Below are 13,407 nucleotides of genomic sequence, written 5' to 3' on the forward strand. Positions count from 1 at the left end.
GGCAGCCCAAACAGAATGCATACTGTCCCTGCGAAGGCACCTATTGGGATCACTCCCCTCTGCTGCCCCACCAGTTTTCAGAAAACTGGTAGAAATTTGTTACTTTTAATGCTTTAGCAGAAGGGAAAGCATTACTCCAAACGCAAAGCCTATGTATTTGTAAGAGGAATCGATACTACTCAACCAAGTACTTCTAAGGAGATGAAGAAAAAACTAATATAGAAAAGTTAGAACCAAAGTAGCTCAATACTTTCTTTAGTCTTTCCTTATCAACAGCTACAAGGCTGATGCTGGAGTCCAGAAAGACGTGGTCTTGTAGCTAATTCTGGATTTTTGAGCAAAAAAGAAAAACAAATCCTCTTTTCCACCCCAGTAAATTCCCCCCAGAGTAATTTCTAAGCATTCATTTACATATAACACTGTCTGTCCTCCCACACACAGTTACTGGGCTGATGGCTAGCCTTTAGCACCTCCCTTTCTTCCCCAGGTGCTTCTGCCTAACGAACACTTTGCAGGCTAGTGGATACACCCTTCATTTTCAGCTAGTTGCTGCTGTCCGGTCCCTGTATGCTAACCAGACAACCTCGTCGTCTTTGGTCCCCCATAGCATTTCTTTTCAAGTCTCTCTTCTCTACCCATCAATTAGTAGTGGCAACCCTGTGACAATGCACCTAGCACACTTGGCTGTGCTAGCCAAGTGGCCAGAAGTAGCACCCGCTAGGATCTCTCTAGTCAGACAACTACCCCAAAGATAAATTGCTGAATCCTTATTTGGCTCTCAGTTTCTTCTTCCTTTGTGAGATGCAGCCATCCCAGGAGTTACTTAGGATGGTCTGTGTATGAACACGTACAAAGAGTGCAAGACCATAGAAGCTCTTGCTGAGGAACCCATCTTCCACCCCTACTCTGGTGTCCAGCCGTGCTCCTTTGAATGAGACCCTGCACCTCCTGTTCATGTACACACGGTTTCCTCGCTTTCACCAGAGAGAGCCTGTGCTCACCACACTCCTGTGCTCAAGTCCATCATCCATTTACCCCCGCATTTGCTGAGGACATGACTCAGGTATGCCAACAACACAGACATGAGGAAGAGTGGCAAAAAGGCATGACAAGACTTGGATTGTTTTGTCAGGAAAGAAACCGCTGCAAAGCTACACATCTCTCTGCCTGTTGAATGTGAGGAGGGCAGAGGATCTGACAACCTGGCCTTGTCAGATTGCAGGAAAGGAAAGGAGGAGAGGAAAACCCACCGATTCCCAGCCTGTGTACAATAGCTACTTGCTGGAGAAAGTATAAGGACAGACATGCAGTCTGGATGCCACCAACCAGTACGGAGCCATCAAGGAGATAAGGAGGGTACTGACCTTATACAGCAAAAGGCCCCTGCCCCATCAGAAGAAAAAGGAATTCCTGTCATTCTGGAAGAGTGCCCACGCTGCAGGGCTTTTCACAGTGGAACCAGAGCTACTTGGAATAGAAACAGCCTCGTCTCTGAGATCAGAGAGTTTAAACCAGAGCTTGTTTTTTCTGCAGTCATAAGCCAGCAGGCACCAGCTGCAGAATTTGCCGCAGTGTGTGTGTGTGTGCGCGTGTGTTTCTGCGTGTGTGAGTGTGCAGCAGCCACGCTCCTCCCCTCCAAGCTCACTGTGTGATAAACGTGTCCAGCTCCCTCCTTTTTCCCCTCCCTACATCACCGACAGTCCCAGTCTGATCGCTGTCAGCCCACTCTCTTCTCTATTAAGAAAGCTTTTGTTGGCATCACCGCTGACTTCTTTTCATTGCTCCCTCCCTGGTCAATGAGGTTTGCCTCTTTTCCTTCTCCCTCTTGCCCAAAACAGCAGCATCTGAGAGATATTCATGTTCACATACCCTGGTCTGTGCACTGTGCCAGACCCTGCTACAGCCCCTCTAGCTCTGGACCCTGGAGATAAAAGGCTCTCTTTTGAAATCCTTCAACACATTTTAGCATTAGCATACAGATGATTTAACACTTTTAACAAGGTGTTTGCTGGTGGCAACACTGAAGGATGTCAAAGATACCCTGTGAAAAGAGAATCCTGCGTGTCTGTGGACTGCAAAGGTGTCACCATCACACAGTACTACCGGTGATGCAGGAGACCTAATGATAAAGGGAGAAGCTGGCCCTTTGCACCTCTGTGCTACACAGGAAACATAGCAGGGTAAGGGATGACAAAGGACTACTGCTAGGAACAGGAAAGAGCTTTGCTGTTCTCATTTCCAAAGCACAAAACCCCTCCCTATAGCCTACTAGATGAAAATCAGCTCCAAGCCTGGCTGCATCTTCTCTTCTCCGCTGCCCTAGAAAGGCTGCATCACTCACATTTTACAAGAACCTTCCCTTTTTTCCTCCCCCACTAACTGGACGCATTTGGATGCTTTTTGGCTTCCTGTAGTGAAATACTGTAGCGTTGAGCAGCTCAAAGCCAGACTTCAGCTACTTCAAGACCGCTCGCGTGTGGGTGTGCAGCACCAAAGGAAAGAGAGGTTGGAAAAGGGGCCCTGTACCTCTCTGCCATCTCATCATCAGCATGACAGTCCACCTTAACAACCCTCCCCCCTCCTGACTGGCATTAGCCTCATTCCAGCATCAGCACGGTGCTGAACAGTGATACAGACATTAATACTGGCTTTCACCAAGCCCTGCCCGAAAGGAGCATCTGTGAGATGCCTTGTGCCACCTCCTCCCTTCCCCAGTAGCACCCCATCTTCAGGAAAGACCACACTGGGATAAATCATAATGCTGCAGGACTCCTTAAGTCCTTGACAGGCATAATATCTTCTCCAGATTCTTCTCTAGACCCATCTTCATACTTCCTTCTCTGCGTTTGAGCTAATGACACAAGTGCAGTAAACAGCTGAGCAGCTGGGGAATTCGGCTTCTGCTCCTATACTCAGGGCTCAAGCAGCTGAGAAGGGGCGAGGTCCTCAGAGCATTTTTTTTAAAAAAAAAGTCACCTCCATCTGCAGCCACTGTTCCCTCTCGTTACTAGTCCTTTCCCCCTCAGCCACCAGTCGGTTGCCCACCCACCCCCGCCCTCCGGCTCAAGTTCCAAGGAAAGAAAAACGCATCTCCACAAAGATTTCCTCGCCCGCTGCTCTGCAAGGGCAGCGCAGGGCCAGCAGCTCACGCCCGGGGACCAGGCGGAGGACAGGAGCCGGTACCTGCACCTACAGCCCACCCCCCCAGGGCCACCACCTCTCTTCCTAGCAGCCAAGGGCATCAGAGCAAGAACAAAGCCAGTGCTGGCTCACTGCTGCACCCCCCCCTCCCCGAGCAGCATCGCTCCTGCCCGCTCCCAAGCCCCCCAGCCCCGCTGGCAGCCGCGGCGGGGGGTGGCAGGGTGGGAAGGGGCCGCGCACGTACCATCCCGTCCCGCGGCGAGCGGCCCATGGAGCAGCAGCAGCCGTGCGGGGCCCGAGGAGCCGCAGACGCGCCGGCACAGCCCGGGCTGCGGGAGCAGCTGCGGTGTCAGCGCGGGCGGGGGGCGGAGCTGCGCCCCCCCCCCGGCACCGGCCGCAGCGAGCCCGGCCGCCTTAACCCTCTGCGGGCTGCGGGCTCCGCGGCGGCTGCGGGGGAGCGCAGTCCCACCGGACTGCCGGGGTTCTGGCCAGCGCTCCAAAATCCCCGAAACTGCACCAAGTCCCGCAAACGTGCGGGTTCCCACCCTACCCGCACGGGTTTTTCCTGCAGTCAGGCTACTCCTCATGGGAGCACCCCAAAGGGGCACACCCCCCGTCTCTTCGGAGGGGGGCTTCGGCATGAATCACTTCAGCCGGAGCCTCATGCTGGGGTCCCACTGCAGAGCAGCTCCCCCAGTTCAATAAGGGGCCAGGACACAGGCACGGCATCGCAGCCACTGGTGTACGGTGGCTGGCGAACTGAGCTGTGTCATGGGTGACCTCGGATCCCACCGAACCCACAACTGAACTGGAATGAGCGGTGCAAGAACACCGGCAGCCTGACCTCCGGACACCTGTTTCCAGCACTGTTTTCAGATAAAGGTTTAAATCACTTTCTAAGAACCTCGCAATTTGCTTCATAACCAGCACGGATGCCTGGCTCGTTTGACCTCCATAGCATCCAACAGAGAAGCACGCTTCCTCGCTCTGCTGGGCTTAGGCCTATCAGTCTGATATTGGAACAGATTTACTCCAAGGCAAGCCAATCACCAGAAGTGACCTTTTTTCACAGCAAGTGCTGAAACTGCTACCGGTGCCCTAGGCCTTATACAAGATCCTGTCTTACTTTTAGATTACAAATTAACTGGGGAAGCTGGAGATGTCCTGCCTACAAAGACTACAGCAAGTCTCCCTCTCAGTGATCTTCCAAGGGCTGTCAGAGACAATAGCACGTTCAGGAATAAAATCACAAAATATTGATGAGTTTAAAAAAAATAACTAGAATCTTTTCTTCCGTAGTTTTTAGGTGTTGCCAATCAGTGGCAAGTATCTGTGAACCTCAGGCAAAACTAATGTTTGGGAATCAAAATTCTTAGATTTTCATATGTTTCTAACAATGAACACATCCTCATCTTAATGCCCTATTTAAAAAGACCAAAGATTAAAAACCTCACAAGGGACGCACAATTGAAAAAGATAGTTCCATGCTATGGGAGCTGCTGAACTGCTCCATTACACCTGTCACATCCCAGTCTTCCTGCTTGCCAGTTCCAATGCACAGGCAGTAACACCAGCTGCTTGATGATGCCAGTTAGTCTGCTGCGGTGGCTGGGAACCACTCCCAGTGGGCTGGAGCCTCGGTGGTGAGTACTGCAAGAGAACAGAGCCTTCTGGATGCTGCTTTCACCTCTGACACAAAAGTCACTGCAGCGAGCAGTTCTGTAGATCTGTGCCCAACCCCTCACTTGACAGTCAAACCAGACAGCTAACAGATGGTAAGGGACACAGCTCCCTTCCAGTCACCAGAATCATCAGTTCAGCATAACCTCGCAGCCACAGGAATACAGCAACAACTGCCATGAAGTGATCGAGCGCTTCTTTTTAACACACACCTTTGGACTGTTAGATCCTGGGACGAAGTGTTGGAAAGTTCTCTGAAAGACCTGCAGCAAGGCACACCGGCCTGCCAGCGACCCAGAGGGCAGCAGGTTCTGGTCACCAACATAAACACAGACAGGTAATCGTCAACACTTTCAAGCATGATTCTCAACTGAAATACTTAAAAGGGTTTCATCTTTGGAAAGAAAATGAGGGTTCAGTCTGAAGCCAGCTTTTTTGGGTGAAAAAGCCTTGGTTCTGAAGAGGAGTACAAGTTCCTGCTGTCTGAACAAGAGCAGAGAGCTGATGAACTCAGCAGAGAACCCAGTAAAGCTGACCCTTTTTCTGTTTTGGTGGAAAGCGAAAAGGTTTTTTTTGAAATGTGTACTACATAATATGGAATGAGAATCTAGGGATTTACATTTATTTAATTCAGGAACTAATGGATCAAGTCTACTGGAAACTACAAAGACTACCTCAAAGTAAAAATTCCTTTGGGTTTATGTCAGGGCTGGAATTACAATGAAGAACAGTTCTATATATGCTGAAGAAGGGGCCACAGCTGAATGGCTGCAGCCACCCATTGATCTTAACACTCAGTTCAGTGTCTACTGAGCACTTACATGTGACTTCAGCAAAGTCTTGTCATCATGGAATTCACAGACATGGATTCTTGACAGTAGCCAGGGCTGTGAAACAAGTGATCAGTGATGTGGAGAAGCAAACCACTGCACAGACTGGAAGTGTCCCATCTTTGGCTGCAGGAGGGCTCAGCTCCTCAACCCTGCACTCAGTCACGGGGAACAGAATTCCAGCTTTCACTTCTATGAAATGTTTGCCTCAAAGAACAGAAGCAAGCCTGCTTGCTGGTCCCAGGCTCTTTCATGCTGCTGCTTCTTGGTGCTGTTGTAATTAGTTCTGCTAGTTGTAAGGTAACGATCAATCATTTCGGTCAATTTGGTATGATAGTTTTAATTAAAACTGTTTGGACAGCAGTCAGAACACAGCCCACCATACCTCCTTGTATTCTTTATCCGTGCCTGTAAAGAGTGGAGATGATGCAGAAAAGCCCATTCCATAGTGTATCTGTGCATCCCTGCTCCCTCATCTGATAAAGTTTAGCCTCAAAATCCTTCTCATGACCCTTAATCCTCCAGAACTGTAGAATGGGAACACTGGATCAGGCCATGAGTCCACCTAGCCCACAGCCACGAGTGGACAGTTAGGGAAAGAGCACAGAATACATGACAGACTGATTTACTCCCAATTACACCTCTCGGCTCCTGGCAGATGCCCTCACTGACCAACAAAGGTTGTTTCTGCATCTTTGTGTAGAAATTTCATGAGCTTCTCTATTGCCTTCTGAAGCTACATAGACTTTTGAACTCTGTGGCAACTGTTTAGTGATAAATCACATGTAAAGATTACTTCCTTTTGTATATTTGGGTTGTAGCTTCTGCTTAGTGATTTCATTTGATACCCCCTAATTCTTAGGTTATGAGAGAGAAAAAAAAAAAGAATAATTTCCCATTAACCTTCACTAGATGTTTTGTATTCTTGGATCTGTCACACTCTCTTCCACTGCCCTTTCTATAATGTGAGAACTGCTAGGTTTGTGGGGTTTTTTATTTGGTTGGTTGGTTGGTTGGTTTTTAAGTCTCCTCTTGTAGTGAAGCCTTTTTGATCACCCCTGTCACTTTTCTCTTGTTAAAATATTCTTTCCGAGACAGGAAAAGAGGGAGAAGAACCGCACAACACGTTTAAGAATTGTGAGCACTACACACCAACATAAGGGTATAATGATGTTTTCTATGGAGTTTTCTACTGTTCTAATTCCTAGCATTCCATTTGCTTTCTGACTGCAGCTAAGCATTGAGACTGCTGCTATTCTTTAGAGCCAGCCCTTGATGTAGTGGTCATCAATAACTTCGAATCAGCAGGCAGCTCTGTTATTTCAGCATTAACACTATACCCAAATCATTTATGAACGTGTCAAACAGCACAGGCCCCGCACAGATCCAGGGCATGTTGCTTGTGACAGTGATGCTGGTGAGAACCTCCCTCACCATGGTGAAGAACAGCATCAGGAAACATCTGCCAGTATCCATCTGTTCACTGAGAACACTGGTGTAACACTAATCTTAGTGGTCCCCAGGTCCTTCCAAGTCCTTTTTAAGGTCCCATGTTCCGGGGTTTTTTCTTTCATATCCTGAAGACATTTATGTTGATCCTTAATATAACAACTTGGAACTGCATATTCAATCTAGCTCTGGAAAATTTTTTAGCCACCAGTTAGCAAAAGCTTACCAATTTCCATCAAAACATAGAAGAGAAAATCTATTGTAGTGTACTCCCTGTACTTTTTTTTTTTTTTTGGCATATGTATACAGGCTATATTTGCCCTCCTCCTATACCCTTAACATTAATATATTACCTTTGTTGTCCATGCTCCCAGCCTCCTCTGCTCATCATTACTTCAGACTCATTTTTTTATCCCCTCTGCACCACAACAGATATTCTTAGAAACAGAGGAGATCATTATAACCACTTACTGCACCTGTCATCCCACTATAACCAGTATATCACAAGCTGGAGAGGTTTGCACAGTCGAAGTGAATACGGAGTCAGAAGTAAAGACCAAAGTAAACAGGCGAGGGATGCAGAACGATTGCAAAATAAACATGCAGCCCCCTTCTTCAGCCTTAAGATGTACAAGGTGAGCCAAGGAGATTACCTAAAAGGTGCTGCTTTGCAGCAGTGCTGAGGACAAAGCAAGGGACTATATTTGCCACTACTGCTGCAGATAAACTAGGCTTCTTAATATTTGAGTTAACATCACCCAGCTAAGTGTAAGAAATGCCCAGGTGGCAGCCTACAGCATGGACCTGGCCTACAGGATAATTACATCCAGCTTACAGTTTTTCAGGTCTTTCCCAATAAACCCACAACACCGAGACACATCTGTGTGTCCCTCCAGAGATCATTGCAACTGGTGTGGGAAGGAAGGGAGGGGGCTCAGACAGCCTCGGTCCAGAACTGTTCTGTGTTGGAAATTGCACTGCCATTAATAGATTCTTCAGAGCGCGTCAGGCTCACAGCTCCCCCCCAGCACATATGGGAAGGGCATACGCGCTAGGACATTTCACACAGTGACACACAACTCTGCAGCCTTTTCCTTTTCTATGCCCATTACAACGGTGACCAAATTTAGCCCCTAGCAGGAAATTTAGGGCAGCATGGTCTCCTTCTGTATTGATTTTTTTCTATCGATACAGCATATTCTATTTCAAGCAGCAAAGTAAGATTTGATATAACTGTCTAATCAGGACATTTACAGATATTAGTAGTTGTTCCAAAATCCTTCTCTGTCAACAGTCATGCAAGTACACTTTTACGCATGAACTATTCTGATGTCCTTAACCATATTAAAACTTTTTTAATATATAGCAGGGCAATTTGTTATCTTCCATCCATGACCTTGTTTTATAAGGAAATTACATTGTTTCAACAATATCATATCATGCTTTCACCTCCCTTTTGCCTCAAAGTCTCTGTCCAGGTCATAAAATTCAGTGTCTTCCAATTGCTATAGAGAATTTACATCAGAAATCGTTATCTCTATGGAATTCATGACTGAAGGTTGATGCATCTACTGTCTCTAATTCAACTGTCACTTTCCACTCCTGGTTACGTGCTCAGGCTCCAGCAGACAGGACTGCATCTTTTTGTGCTTTGCAAGTGTTTTTTTACAAAGAAAAACTACTTATGAGGTATGGTGTTCTGCACAAAGCACAGTCCTTTGGTGTATATGTACTGCTTGACCAGCAAGACACTTCCTCAAAGCCCAAGAGGTTCTTAAAACAGCTACTGCCTTTACCATGCACCAGTTACTTAACTGGCCTAAAAAGCCTCCTGCACAGCAGCTCTTTGAGGAAACCCTCCTGCCTTCATGTGATCAGGTAACAGTTGCAGATAACCTCTTCTTTTTAGGTTTAAAGAACACAGCAAATGATCATTTAGCAAAAAAGGCTTAAAATAGCTGTCAAAAGCAGAAGAAAAGGGGCACTAACTAGGAAAGCACTTGCTGAGTTTCAAGTCCCTTCCACTGCCTAAAGAGAGGGCACTGAGCTTCTAGTTTCCACTTCCTACTTTCTAAACCCAGTAACACCTACAGAGCTCTGATGCTATAATCAAGAATATTTATGTTTCTTCAGTCCTTCAGGAAATCAGGAGGTTTGCCTGACAGATATAGGACATCACAGACCTGGCACCAGGACCATAGAACAGGAGTACACAGAAGTTTAGGATTAAAAAAGAAAAAAAGAAACAAACACACACCAAAATCAACAACAACCAACCACCCACAAAACAACAAAAAAACCACACCACAACAAAACCAAAAAATCCCAAACCAGAAAACCAGTGCTCTTACCAGTATTGAGGTAAGGCTCATTGATGTTCACTTCCAAGGACCACTGGAACATTGGTATTTAAGGACACTATTACTCTCTGATGCAAGGACAGATTTATTGCGGCTCTTGAATTAGAGAAGAGAGATGAAGTTTTCCCCACTTAGACTAAAAGAAGTTCTTCTCCAATTAGTCAAGCAGACAACAGTCACCAAATCACTATGGTTTGAAACAAAGACCCTGTCTTTTGGCTGAGGAATTCTGTTGCCTGTTCATGAGGCTTTGAAAAGGTCTCAGCTTCCTGGGATGTTAGGTGAAGCTCCCTTCTGACTAGGATATGGAATAACATATGGAATATAACTGTTAACAATGCGAATGCTTATTTCATAACTCCACACCTGAGACAGTGGGAAATAGACAGGAATGTGCTGAATCATAAATACTAAGAAGCCACAGACTGGCTATTGCCCCAGGCCTGCAAAAAATAACAGGAGCAACTTCTTAAAATGTTTTTCTGTTATTTTCAAATTTTGGGATGCCACCAGGGTCACATCTCCATGCTTTTCTCTACCATGATATTTAAAACATTTTTATGTAAGTGAAGGCTGGGTGTTTTTATGAAATGTGAGACCTCCAAGAACTACAGCTAAAGTGTAATACTGAATAGGGCTTAGAATACCTGTTCAGTCTAGGTAGGTCGTGCTTCTCTGAACAACAGCTCTGAGTTGCTCACTGCCTTCTGCTCAAATACTTGATTTTCTTCACAACTATAGGCCAAGGGCTTTAATGAGAACAGAGATTCCAATGAACAGTATACCAGCTTCTGAAAAGTGTTAGGACAAAGAAGAATAACCATAGCCTGACCCAGCCATAGCCCTGATATTGATTTATATGCTTTTATTAGGAAGGACAGGTACTTACTTCTCTGCACTTCTGCACAAAAAGTGTGCAGTTCTCAATGCACAGAACTCTAACCCCTCCGTTAGTCTGCATCCCAGGCTTGTGAGATCTCATTACACAGGACTGTCAAAGTAATTACAAGAGAAGAGGTAGCAGGCTATCACCATGGCATGCTGCGCAGAGGCTATAGACAAGACTGCAGAGAAGCGCAGGGATTTGTTTGCATCCGTCGTCTTGGAAGGTTTGCTTTTCCTTTGACTATCCAGTTACTGACTTTCACAGGCTATCTGCTTTCAGTAAACCAAAAGAACTAATTACTTGTTAGTCTTCAGCAAATCAGTTCTCAAATCCTCTTGGCTATCCTCATTTCTGTCTAGGTACAGCAATTTTTACTCCTTTCCTACAGGCTTTACTGGGATGTTTTTAAAGGCTACTAGTTTTTGCTGAATACTTCTGCATTTTTCTATGCAACTATTTACTGAGTCTTCCTTACTTCCTCTTTCCTTTCTTATTTACAGATATTTGTACCTTTTTTAATTCTGTATGGTTGCTTAAATTCTGACTAAAGATTTGTTTCTCATTTTTGCCAAGTTTTCTTATCTTTTAAATAACCACTTTAAATGAAGTTACACCTCAATAGTTGTTTGTATGCTTCTATTTCAAGGAACCTTCCATCCCTTAAGTATTTAATTCTTTCAGCTGCTTTGCAGGTCCAATGCAGTTACATATTTAGGCTTCTATTCTTTAATTTGAGAATAATCTTTTTCTCTTTCTGACACTTCAGGGCCTGAGCTATAGAGAACTAGCTTCTCTAAACTTGCTGTGGTATTTCACAAGTTTATAGGTGGATAGCCCAAGTCATCCATTCTGCTTAGTTCTGTATCATTTTCTTCACCAAGTAAGGTTTTACTTTTGTGTTAATAGCATCCCCAAGGCGGTCCAGAGAGACTGTCAGCACCTGTCACCAGCCTCTTTTCCAATTCATACTTTAAACAAATTCATGAACCCTGTGAGTTTTCTGTGGCAACACTCTGGTCTCTCTTGTCCCAGAAAATAAGATTTTAAAAATGGTGATCCTAATTTAACTCAGCAACTCAAAAGCTTTAGGGAAAACAACAGAAGATGACCTGTCTAGAACTCTCGGTGGAAAGGATAAAGAGGTTTATAAATCAAGGCTGCGAAACTGGAGCAAACATGAGCAGCACTAAAAGACCAGAAGGAACATGAAAAGAGGCACTGAGGCAAATACTGGGGCACAGTAAGAACAGCAGTGTGTCCCCTGCATGAGTGCAGCATGACTCCCTTGGAGCCCAAAAGCGTGGCTCAAAACACCAGAGAGGAAGGAGGTGTTATAGTTGAAATTGAAATAGCTAGAGTCCGAAATAAATTCACTAAGTATTTATTAAGGCAGGAAAGTAAAAACAGCGCTGGGCAGCCGGGGAGTCGCAGCTCCATCCAGGCTCACAAATTCCGACAAGTAACACAGCCCTTTTATTCTCATCTTCAAGGCCGGTTTAAGCAAACAGTTATGCTCTCAGTCCCATAGCAAGAAGCTGTACATTACAAACTAAACTATTTTTACACTAAAGTCTAGACAACGACAAAGTTGAGGAGGTACATCTCCAACCTCATGGTTAACAGTTAACTCTTTTCTCACCAGACAAAACATTCTCAAATCTGTTACAGCAAGATCATTCCTTTTGTTAAAAACCCCTTTGATCAGCAATTACCCTTAGTTACTTATTACAGAGGGATGAGGATCAAATCCTAGTGACTTCTTAGTGACACTGGGATCAAACCCTAGTGTTTTCCTAATACCACTAATACTGACTTCAAGGTAAAGGCTTCTCCCAAAGTGTTTCCAACAAGCAGCACACGTCTACCTGAAGAAAAACCTGTGCCTTCTACACAGTGTTTGGGCTGGCTGTGGTTTATGTCAAAGACTGTAGAGGATGTGCTTAAAAAAAAGGTACAGTTTTAATTAACCCATACAAGTCTCACTTCTCCACAGTAAGACAGAATTGGAAAGCGAGATGCTGAAATGCAGGCATTTTTCTGTAAGCAATGCAGAACAGCTCTGCCACATTCCTTGAAGCTGCAGAACCTGTAACCCATCAGGTTCACACGGATTTAACTGGCATTGTATGGAGGCTCCTCTCAATGAATTTAAGTCTGAACACAAACAAAAAATTCTAAGAAAAAACTAACAGCCACAGGATCTAGTTGCTACTACATGCAAAGGTACCACAAGAAATAACTGTATATTATGATTACAGAACAGGAACTGTTCTTCCAGGTGTATTTTAAATTTAAAGTAGTAAAATGTTAGTCCCTTCGAACTAGTGCTAGTAAATTGTGTGTATATTTGGGATATTACAGTTACCAGCCACTTGCTGCTTATAAGGCCTACTAGTCAAGAAACGGAAAGAAGATGCGAAATAAGCAAATGTTCTTCAGACACTGGATCAAAAAGGACACCCATTTTAGGCACTATTCCCTCTTGGGTTTACGCCCTCCTGTAGGATGAGATCAGCACTGCAGCACATGCTTTCTTGCAAGGATGCAGCTCAGATGAAACCAGAGATGAAAAACAAATGGAGGGGAGGAAAGGAAAAAAAAATAAAATCAATAACCACTTTGAATTATTCATCTCCATGAAACAGGAATAAAAATGCAAGCAAATTCCACCTCTAGAACAGTGATCCCAGGAGAATTTCTTTTATAGAAGTCATACTGTCTACTGCAGATTTTCCTGCAGAATCATTAGTACTCAATAAAATTTCAGGAGCAGAGAGGTATGATTAGGTCAAACCCAGGCCATTCAACCTAAAAAGAAACATTATGAAAAGCCATAACCAATTTCCACAATAACTACTGGCAAAGTAGTTGAAGGCAGAGAAAATCCAGAATGGGCCTCAGTTTACTAAAATATGAGTAAAACTACTGAGAACGTGTCATCTGAAAGAAAAATACAGCCTTGTCCTGTTGTGTTCTTTAAAGATTTTTTTCCTGTCCTTTTTTTTTTTAACCATGAGAAATTTAAGTCTCATCCAGCTTGTCTGTCCTAGAAAGTTCTACA

General features: G+C 44.8%; 1 protein-coding gene across 2 annotated transcripts in view; it reads right to left on the reverse strand.

Annotated features, from left to right (window-relative positions):
- The window catches only part of MAP1A (microtubule associated protein 1A), a 66,763-nt gene that overhangs the window by 32,197 nt on the left and 21,159 nt on the right, over nt 1-13,407 (reverse strand). Inside the window, exon 1 of one of the 2 annotated variants that reach the window (XM_055818317.1) lies at nt 3,386-3,470. The exons of the other annotated variant lie outside the window; for it this stretch is intronic. The gene's annotated coding sequence lies outside the window, so the exon portion shown is untranslated. Of the gene's footprint in view, nt 1-3,385; nt 3,471-13,407 lie in introns of those variants that run through there. 2 annotated transcript variants of the gene reach the window in all.

This window comes from Falco peregrinus, chromosome 1 (assembly GCF_023634155.1).
Source record: "Falco peregrinus isolate bFalPer1 chromosome 1, bFalPer1.pri, whole genome shotgun sequence".
NCBI classification, from domain to species: domain Eukaryota; kingdom Metazoa; phylum Chordata; class Aves; order Falconiformes; family Falconidae; genus Falco; species Falco peregrinus.